Below are 10,672 nucleotides of genomic sequence, written 5' to 3' on the forward strand. Positions count from 1 at the left end.
TATATCTATGTTGGAAGTTTGGCTATATCTATGTTGGAAGCTTGGCTATATCTATGTTGGAAGTTTGGCTATCTCTATGTTGGAAGTTTGGCTATATCTATGTTGGAAAATTATCGATATCTATGTTGTAAGTTTGGCTATATATATGTTGGATGCTTGGCTATATTTATGTTGGAAGTTTGGCTATATCTATGTTGGAAGTTTGGCTATATCTATGTTGGAAGTATAATTATATCTATGTTGGAATTTTTGCTATATCTATGTTGTAAGTTTAGAGATATCTATGTTGAAAGTGTGGCTATATCTATGTTGGAAGGTTGGTTATATCTATGTTGGAAGTTTGGCTATATCTATGTTGAAAGCTTGGCTATATCTATGTTGGAAGTTTGGCTATATCTATGTTGAAAGCTTGGCTATATCTATGTTGGAAGTTTGGCTATATCTATGTTGAAAGTTTAGCAATATCTATGTTGGAAGTTTGGCTATATCTATGTTGGAAGCTTGGCTATATCTATGTTGAAAGCTTGGCTATATCTATGTTGGAAGTTTGGCTATATCTATCTTGGAAGTTTGGCTATATTTATGTTGGAAGTTTGGCTATATCTATGTTGGAAGTTTGGCTATATTTATGTTGGAAGTTTATCGATATCTATGTTTGAAGCTTGGCTATATCTATGTTGGAAGGTTGGTTATATCTATGTTGGAAGTTTGGCTATATCTATGTTGATAGTTTGGCTATATCTATGTTTGAAGTTTGGCTATATCTATGTTGGAAGTTTAGCGATATCTATGTTGGAAGCTTGGCTATATCTATGTTGGAGGTTTGGCTATATCTATGTTGGGAGTTTGGCTATATATATGTTGGAAGTTTGGCTATATCTATGTTTGAAGTTTGGCTATATCTATGTTGGAAGCTTGGCTATATCTATCTTGGAAGCTGGCTATATCTATGTTGGAAGTTTGGCTATATCTATCTTGGAAGCTTGGCTATATCTATGTTGAAACCTTGGCTATATCTATGTTGGAAGTTTGGCTATATCTATGTTGGAAGTTTGGCTATATCTATGTTGAAAGTTTGGCTATATCTATGTTGGAAATTTAATTATATCTATGTTGGAAGTTTGGCTATCTCTATGTTGGAAGTTTGGCTATCTCTATGTTGGAAGTTTGGCTATATCTATGTTGAAAAATTATCGATATCTATGTTGGAAGTTTGGCTATATCTATGTTGGATGCTTGGCTATATTTATGTTGGAAGTTTGGCTATATCTATGTTGGAAGTTTGGCTATATCTATGTTGGAAGTTTGGTTATTTTTGTAAAATTGTTGTTTCTGTCAAAAGTAAGCAACCTTTCTGTCGGAACTTCGGCTGTATTTGAAAGTTGTTGGTTATGTCAGCAGTTTGATAACATGAAGAATGTGGTTGTGCCGAAAGTCTGTCAACAGTTTGTTGGTGGTGCCGGATATCGGGCTTCATTTTGTTGGTGGTGCCGGATGTCGGGCTACATTTTGAATTGGTGTAACCGAAGATTGGGTTTCCTTTTGAATTCAGTAGATGTTACTAACCGTGTTGAAGTATTTTGGTGATGTCGGAAATCTGACGACAGTGTTGGATTTTGTTGGTGGTGTCGGACTTTTGTCTACACTTTGGGATTTGTTGGTGGTGTTGGAAGTCTGGTGACAGTGTTGAAGTTTATTGGTGGTGTCGGAAGTCTGACGACAGTGTTAAAGTTTGTTGGTGGTGTCGGAAGTCTGACGACAGTATTGAAGTTTATTGGTGGTTTCGGAAGTCTGACGACAGTGTTAAAGTTTGTTGGTGGTGTCGGAAGTCTGACGACAGTGTTAAAGTTTGTTGGTGGTGTCGGAAGTCTGGCGACAGTGTTGAAGTTTTTTGGTGGTGTCGGAAGTCTGGCGACAGTGTTGAAGTTTGTTAGTTATACCGGAAGTCTGACGACAGTGTTAAAGTTTGTTGGTGGTGTCAGAGCTGGCGACAGTGTTGAAGTTTGTTTGTGGTGCCGGAAGTCTGACGACAGTGTTAAAGTGTGTTGGTGGTGTCGGAAGTCTGGTGACAGAGTTGAAGTTTGTTGGTGGTGTCGGAAGTCTGGCGACAGTGTTAAAGTTTGTTGGTGGTATCGAAAGTCTGACGACAGAGTTGAGGTTTGTTGGTGGTGTTGGAATTTTGTTGACAATTTGAGATTTGTTGGTGGTGTCGGAAGTCTGGTGACAGTGTTGAAGTTTGTTGGTGGTGCCAGAATTCCGACTACGCTTTGAGGTTTATTGCTGGTGTTGGAAGTCTGACGACAGTGTTGAAGTTTGTTGGTGGTGCCAGAATTCCGACTATGCTTTGAGGTTTGTTGGTGGTGTATGAAGTCTGTGACTACAGTGTTGAAGTTTGTTGTTGGTGCCAGAATTCCGACTAGGCTTTGAGGTTTGTTGGTGGTGTCGGAAGTCTGTGACTACAGTGTTGAAGTTTGTTGTTGTTGCCAGAATTCCGACTAGGCTTTGAAAGTATTTGGTGGTGTCGGAAGTCAGGCCACAGTAATGAATATCTGTATTTTGGTGGTAGTCACAAGGGCGATAACATTTGTTTTAGCTTCTCATGATTTTGATTTGCTGGGTGTAGTTTGTTCGGGTGGCAACATTGCAGAATAGTTGGGATAGATTGTACTTGTCCTGGAATGCCTGAGGCAGAGAGACTATCCGGGATACACCGCGTGAGTATGGATTGTTTGGCCACCAATGTACCCAGAGCTTGTACATGGCCTCCAAATCAATGTAGATTTACAGAAGTCGAATAGCTGTTTTTATATAATGTTTACATTAATCTTAAGGTTCTTTCCGTCCTGTTTGATATTTGTAATAAGTAAATGACTGAGAGCGGATTTCTACTATTGGCTATGGTATGTCAACGTCTCCTCAGCTTACAGCTCTCGCGGAACACATCATTGTCCCGCTATCAGATGGAAATATTGGTTCTTTAATCCTGCTGTTTACGTTTGTTATTGTAAATAGGTAACCATGTCTAAATTGACAAAAAAATCGATGAAGTTTGAAAAAAAAACATGTACATGTATTGGATTACCTGGTATTAGGGCAAGCTGTCTGTCAAGTATAGGCGATTGCTCGAGTGAGTGAGGCTAAATAAACATAAATACATTTGTTGACGTATTCAATAATCTTTAAAAAAGGCCAATCGAACTAGGTATACTGAAGCTGGTGTTTTATAACAAATACAGATGGTCGCCCGGTATATAATTGCGGACTCACTGAGACCGAACGTGTTTCTATTACCGGCTCGTGGCGTGAACCCAATGGGCCATCGTTATTTAAAAGGACTTTTATACACGTAAACTCCTATCGATGTTCAGTGTGGAAATGCACATCGATGACTTCAGTGATGTGCATTTCACGGTAATCAATTAGTGTTTTGTATATATTAATAAGTGAGGCGGTATACTAGAGGATATATGGGACGGCTAGGCCATACACGGGCACCTGGCTAGTACTAAGTATTATCTAACGTACAGAAGGAAGTTCTCATCCCGATAAGGTATGTGGTTATAACTTCGTTGTGTTGCTCACGTAAGACGTATGGTATGTCTTAAAATTATTTTATAGATATTTTCATTTATATACATTTGTTTTAATTTATTTCAATTTCAACACGTATACTGTTGTAATTTATTCCGAGAGAAATTTGAATGATGATTAGTTTGTATTAATGCAATGGTCGGTCGGTGATATACTTGTAGTGTAAAGTCGGTGGGGTACTTGCTTTGGTAGCTAGGTGTTGTATTGGTATATTGATGTGGTATAATCTTTGTAGATTGGTATGGTATTAATATTGGTAGCTAGGTTTTGTATTGGTATATTGATGTGGTATAACTTTGGTAGATTGGTATGGTATAATCTTGGTAGATAGGTGTTGTATTGGTATATTGATGTGGTATAATCTTTGTAGATTGGTATGGTATTAATATTGGTAGCTAGGGTTTGTATTGGTATATTGATGTGGTATAATCTTGGGAGATTGGTATGGTATCAATATTGGTAGATAGGTTTTGTATAGGTATATTGATGTGGTATAATCTTGGTAGATTGGGATGGTATCAATATTGGTAGATAGGTTTTGTATTGGTATATTGATGTGGTATAAGCTTGGTAGATTGGTATGGTATCAATATTGGTAGCTAGGTTTTGCATTGGTATATTGATGTGGTATAATCTTGGTAGATTGGTATGGTATCAATATTGGTAGATAGGTTGTGTATTGGTATATTGATGTGGTATAATCTTGGTAGATTGGTATGGTATTAATATTGGTAGCTAGGTTTTGTATTGGTATATTGATGTGGTATAACTTTGGTAGATTGGTATGGTATAATCTTGGTAGATAGGTGTTGTATTGGTATATTGATGTGGTATAATCTTGGTAGATTGGTATGGTATAATCTTTGTAGATAGGTGTTGTATTGGTATATTGATGTGGTATAATCTTGGTAGATAGGTATGGTATAATCTTGGTAGATAGGTGTTGTATTGGTATATTGATGTGGTATAACCTTGGTAGATCGGTATGGTATAATCTTGGTAGATAGGTTGTGTATCAGAATGTGTAGGTAAGTGTGGTTTTAGTATCTATGGTCGGTTTGTGGTGGTTTAATTATTGTGGATTTGTTTGATTTTAAAATTGGAAGATTGGTTTGGTATTGTTCTTGGTAGATTGAAATTGGTTTGGTATTAGTCTTGGTAGATCGTTTTGGTATTAGTCTTGACAGATGTGTATGGTATTTATGTTGGTAGTATATTTTGCATTATTCTTGATATATTAGTTTGGTGTAATTTTGGTACATTGGTTTGGTATAAGTCTTGGTAGGTTGGTGCGGTTTTAATATTTGTAGATTGGTTTGGTTTTATGTTGATAGAGTGTTTTGTGTTAGTCTTGGCAGATTGGTTTGGTATTTATGTTGGTACATTGTTAAGTATTTATGTTGGTATTTTGGTTTTGGTATCTATGTTGGTAAATTGGTTAGGAATTGTTGTTGGTAGATTAGTTTTGGTATTTTTGTTGGTAGAGTGTTTTGTGCTAGTCTTGGTAGATTGATTTGGTAGTTATGTTTGAAGAGTGTAAAGTATTAATCTTGGTAGATTGGTTTTGGTATTTATGTTGGTAGATTGGTTTGGTATTTATGTTGATAGATTGATTTGGTATTTATGTTGGTAGAGTGTTTTGTGTTAGTCTTGGTAGATTGATTTGGTATTTATGTTGGTAGATTGGTTTGGTATTTATGTTGGTAGATTGGTTTGGTATTTATGTTGATAGATTGATTTGGTATTTATGTTGGTAGATTGATTTGGTATTTATGTTGGTAGATTGGTTTGGTATTTATGTTGGTAGATTGTTAAGTATTTATGTTGATAGTTTGGTTTGGTATTTATGTTGGTAGAGTGTTTTGTGTTAGTCTTGGTAGATTGATTTGGTATTTATGTTGGTAGATTGTTAAGTATGTATGTTAGTAGATTGTTAAGTATTTATGTTGGTAGTTTGGTTTGGTATTTATGTTGGTAGAGTGTTTTGTGTTAGTCTTGGTAGATTGGTTTGGTATCTATGTTGGTAGATTGTTAAGTATTAATCTTAGTCGATTGGTTTGGAATTTATGTTGGTAAATTGGTTTTGAAGTTATGTTGGTAGATTGGTATTGGTATTTATGTTGGTAGAGTGGCTTGAAATTTAGCGTTGAAAGAATGGTGTTGTAAAAGAATAAGTATATATTGTGGTATTCGTATTTGTAGTTATGCGTTGTATTATTATTGGTAGATTTGTGGGTTTGTTTAATAAGTTAATTCGTATTGCGTATGTGTACATATATATTGGTTTGTGGCATTTGATGTTATAGACTTTCGTTAGTAACACGTGCTACATTCTGTGCGTGTGTGTTATATTTACTGACGTGTGTACAATAAGCGATATCAGAGGTCCATCCACAGGCAATCGGTCTGATCAATGACCTACTGGACACTCAGTGTTTACGTATTATTATGAATTCCGCAATTAACCAACAGAATGATAGATTGATTATTTGAACTGACATCAGTTGTTTGTTCGTACCCACTATAGTCACATTGCCTGTGGTACCGTTATCAGTGTGTTCACTGTTTGTGTTGTATATCTATTATAACGGTGTGAGTCCTGATTTTGACGAAAAGAAATTGATAGTCGTGTATTAATGTAACGGTGAATCATAGCAAATATAAATATTTTCAGTAGTGATGAAAAAACGATACATAAACAGGCTGGGTCAGTGTATACTGAATGGGTCAGCGATATACTGTTTGGGTCAGTGATACACAGGCTGGGTCAGTGATACACTGACTTGGGCAGCGTTATACTGAATGGGTCAATGATACACAGGCTGGGTCAGTGATACACTGGCTGGGTCAGTGATACACAGACTTGGGCAGCGATATACTGAATGGGTCAATGATACACTTATTGGGTTGTTTTTCAGTGCTGTTTGTATTCTCAGGGCGAAAAAATAACTTTAGAAGTAACTTTATCTTTATTTTTACCTTATCACTGAAGGAGAGCTTTTTATTCCGGTTCTGGTCAGTAATCAGCATCTTTTATATCTCTTGGATATCACGCCGACTGTGTTCTTCCTTAAGAGCCTCTCGAATAACAAATAATTTCTTCTTAGAACTATTAACATCTAAAACAATATGTAAATGGTCCGGATTATTAAATGATCACCTTCAAATAATATACACATCAATCATATTTCTACACATAGCTCACACAATTATACACAGACTATACATTTGTGCTATAGTTAAAAGGAGGCCAGTAAAGGAGACATGCACGAACACTTGTGAACATTCTATAAAAACATAATTTTCTGGTTCTAATATTCGATACGGTTATTCTTTTAATCTTTTCTTCGTTTTATCAAAGTTTAAACTTCACATTATTTTTGTTCAGTCCGTTTACTCCTCATGATAGTAAGATATATATTTGAACTAAACAAATAACAAATACGACGTAAGGGGTGATTTTTATTTATTTGACACTGACAATCATTCGATATCCTAGCTCGTAAGTTTTTTAGAACATAAATGTATGATTTAGAGTGTACAATCTCTTAAAATTCTTCAGCTATTTGACGGTAAATCTACATATCGAAAACCGAGGTATATGAGATAGTGAAGTGGGGTAGGATGAAAAATAGAAAAAAAATGTAAACGATATCTGTGGTTGTTAGCTGTAAGAGTATACTATAATATACAGATCGTGTTAACTTGCGACGAGATATGTAGGTTGTGATGAAAAAGATCACAAACGCGAGATTAAATTACGGTTTGGAAATCGTTTCAAAACTTGCTCCTTTAGATAAATTTCCTATTTAATACAATATTAAAGAGATTTTCTGATATCAAACGTTGTTTTCCTTTCTGCTATAATAGTTTTTCATTATACATCTATAATTGCTTTGCCCGAGCCTATAATACGTATATATGTCTCATCGCTGTCCTGTAAAAATACATAGGATTTTAATCTATACAACGACATAAAATGTATTCTGCGGTGTACAAAAGACACCCGAGTGGGATTTCACTTACCATAACTTTCACAGTAGCACGTACATTAACAGAACAAACACCTGTCAGAAAAGTATTTGTGTTGGCTTTCACGTGGCACAAAGACAAATAAATTGCTTTTATATTGCATATAGAAATTAGCCTGTAATTCCTGAATGCTATATATTAACATGTCGTGTTGATTGAAATCAGGTCCTAATTCCGTATAATGGTAGCGTGATCCTTCGCTTGAGGAGACAAACAGGTCGTGGAAGTGACGGTAGGGGTTGGGAATCCACGAGGAGATTTAGTACGTAACATAAACAGAGCGGGAGGACAGAGAAAGGGGAGGAGGGGAGGAGGGGAGGGAGAGGGTAGAAAATTTAGCGGAGAGGTAGTGGGGGTGGGTGCGTCACATTATATATAAATACAGTAGCTAAACCCATGCGCAAGGCTTTTAATCAACAACTAACATATAAAGGCACCTAACGTCAAAGGTCTGTACCCACGGCTGACGTGTTAAGGTTGTACCCACGGCTGACGTGTTAAGTCTGAACCTACGGCTGACGTTTTAAGGTTGCACCCACGGCTGACGTGTTAAGCCTGTACCCACGGCTGACGTTTTAAGGTTGTGCCCACGGCTGATGTGTTAAGTCTGTACCCACGGCTGACGTATTAAGTGTGTACCCACGGCTGACGTGGTAAGTCTGTACCCGCGGCTGACGTGTTAAGTATGTACCCACGGCTGACGTGTTAAGGTTGTACTCACGGCTGACGTGTTAAGTCTGTACCCACGGCTGACGTTTTAAGGTTGTGCCCACGGCTGACGTGTTAAGTCTGTACCCACGGCTGACGTTTTAAGGTTGTGCCCACGGCTGACGTGTTAAGTCTGTACCCACGGCTGACGTGGTAAGGTTGTATCCACGGCTGACGTGTTAAGGTTGCACCCACGGTTGACATTTTAAGGTTATACCCACGGCTGACGTGTTAAGTCTGTACCCACGGCTGACGTGTTAAGGTTATATCCACGGCTGACGTGTTAAGGTTGTACCCACGGCTGACGTGTTAAGGTTATATCCACGGCTGACGTGTTAAGTCTGTATCCACGGCTGACGTGTTAAGGTTGTACCCACGGCTGACGTGGTAAGGTTATACCCACGGCTGACGTGTTAAGTCTGTACCCACGGCTGACGTGGTAAGGTTGTACCCACGGCTGACGTGTTAATGTTGTACCCACGGCTGATGTGTTAAGATTGTACCCAAGGCTGACGTGTTAAGGTTGTATCCACGGCTGACGTGTTAATGTTGTACCCACGACTGACGTGGTAAGGTTATACCCACGGCTGATGTGTTAAGATTGTACCCAAGGCTGACGTGTTAAGGTTGTACCCACGGTTGACGTGTTAAGGTTGTACCCACGGCTGACGTGTTAAGGTTATACCCACGGCTGACGTGTTAAGGTTGTACCCACGGCTGCCGTGTTAAGTCTGTACCCACGGCTGACGTGTTAAGGTTGTACCCCCGCCTGACGTGTTAAGGTTGAACCCACCGCTGACGGGTTAAGTCTGTACCACATCTAACGTGTAGGTTGGACCACACTTAACGTGTTAAGTCTGTACCCACGGCTGACGTGTTAAGGTTGCACCCACGGCTGACGTGTTAAGTCTGTACCAACGGCTGACGTGTTAAGTCTGTACCCACGGCTGACGTGTTAAGTCTGTACCAACGGCTGACGTGTTAAGGCTGTACCCACGGCTGACGTTTTAAGATTGTACCCACGGCTGACGTGTTAAGGCTGTACCAACGGCTGACGTGTTAAGTCTGCACCCACGGCTGACGTGTTAAGGTTGTACCCTCTGCTGACGTGTTAAGTCTGAACCTACGGCTGACGTTTTAAGGTTGTACCCACGGCTGACGTGTTAAGTCTGTACCCACGGCTGACGTGTTAAGGTTGTACCACACCTGACGTGTTAAGGTTGAACCACACCTAATGTGTCAAGTCTGCACCCACACCTAACGTGTTAAGTCCGTACAATACTTAACGTGTTAAGTCTGTACCACATCTCACGTTTTAAGTTTGTACCACACTTAACATGTTAGTCTGTACCACATCTAACGTCTAAGTTGGACCACACTTAACGTGTTAAGTCTGTATCCGCATCTAACGTGTTAAGTATGTACCACACCTAACGTGTAAGTTTGTACCACACTTTACATGTTAGTCTGTACCACATCTAACGTGTAAGTTAGACCACACTTAACGTGTTAAGGCTGTAACACACCTGACGTGTTAAGCCTGTAACTTCATCTAACGGGTAAAGTCTGTACCTAACCAAACGTGTAAGTTGGACCACACTTAACGCGTTAAGTCTGTATCCACATCTTACGTGTTAAGTATGTACGACACCTAACGTGTAAGTCTGTACCACATCTACCGTGTAAGCTGGACCCCATTTAACCTGTTAAGTATGTATCCACATCTAACGTGCCCCCTATGTACCACACCTAACGTGTAAGTTTGACCACACCTAACGTGTAAGTTTGACCACACCTAACGTGTTAAGTCTGTATCCACATCTAACGTGTTAAGTCTGTACCACACCTGACGTGTTAAGTCTGTAACTTCATCTAACGTGTAAAGTCTGTACCTAACCTAACGTGTAAGTTGGACCACACCTAACGTGTTAAGTCTATACCACACCTAACGTGTTAAGCCTGTACCACACCTAACGTGTTAAGTCTGTACCACACCTGACGTGTTTAGTCTGTACCACACCTAACTTGCTAAGTATATATCTACAACTGACACCTCAGTCAGTATCTGACAGTGTACGATGTATCGACAGTACAGGTACATTATAAGGAACACTTTAGGATGACGGTAAATCAGAACTCGGGAATGTTGTAACCTGACCACTTAACAATCCAGTTCCCTTCTTTCGATCTTACACTAAGCTGTGTATTGGCTTGAAACTTCTCCAGTCTTTATAACACAATACGTGCGATAATGAGATACAAATGCATTGAATTGCCTTTATAATGTTAACAGAGAGAATATCTCATACTCAGCTGATCAGAAATAAGTTCATTTAAAGCT

The 10,672-nt window shown here is 38.8% G+C and overlaps 1 protein-coding gene across 2 annotated transcripts in view; it reads left to right on the top strand.

Moving 5' to 3' along the window:
* The window catches only part of LOC110466330, a 19,413-nt gene that overhangs the window by 2,747 nt on the left and 5,994 nt on the right, over positions 1-10,672 (top strand). The window contains exon 1 of one of the 2 annotated variants that reach the window (XM_021522749.1): positions 3,276-3,550. The exons of the other annotated variant lie outside the window; for it this stretch is intronic. The gene's annotated coding sequence lies outside the window, so the exon portion shown is untranslated. Of the gene's footprint in view, positions 1-3,275; positions 3,551-10,672 lie in introns of those variants that run through there. 2 annotated transcript variants of the gene reach the window in all.

This window comes from Mizuhopecten yessoensis, unplaced genomic scaffold (assembly GCF_002113885.1).
Source record: "Mizuhopecten yessoensis strain PY_sf001 unplaced genomic scaffold, ASM211388v2 scaffold11131, whole genome shotgun sequence".
Classification (NCBI taxonomy): Eukaryota; Metazoa; Mollusca; class Bivalvia; order Pectinida; family Pectinidae; genus Mizuhopecten; species Mizuhopecten yessoensis.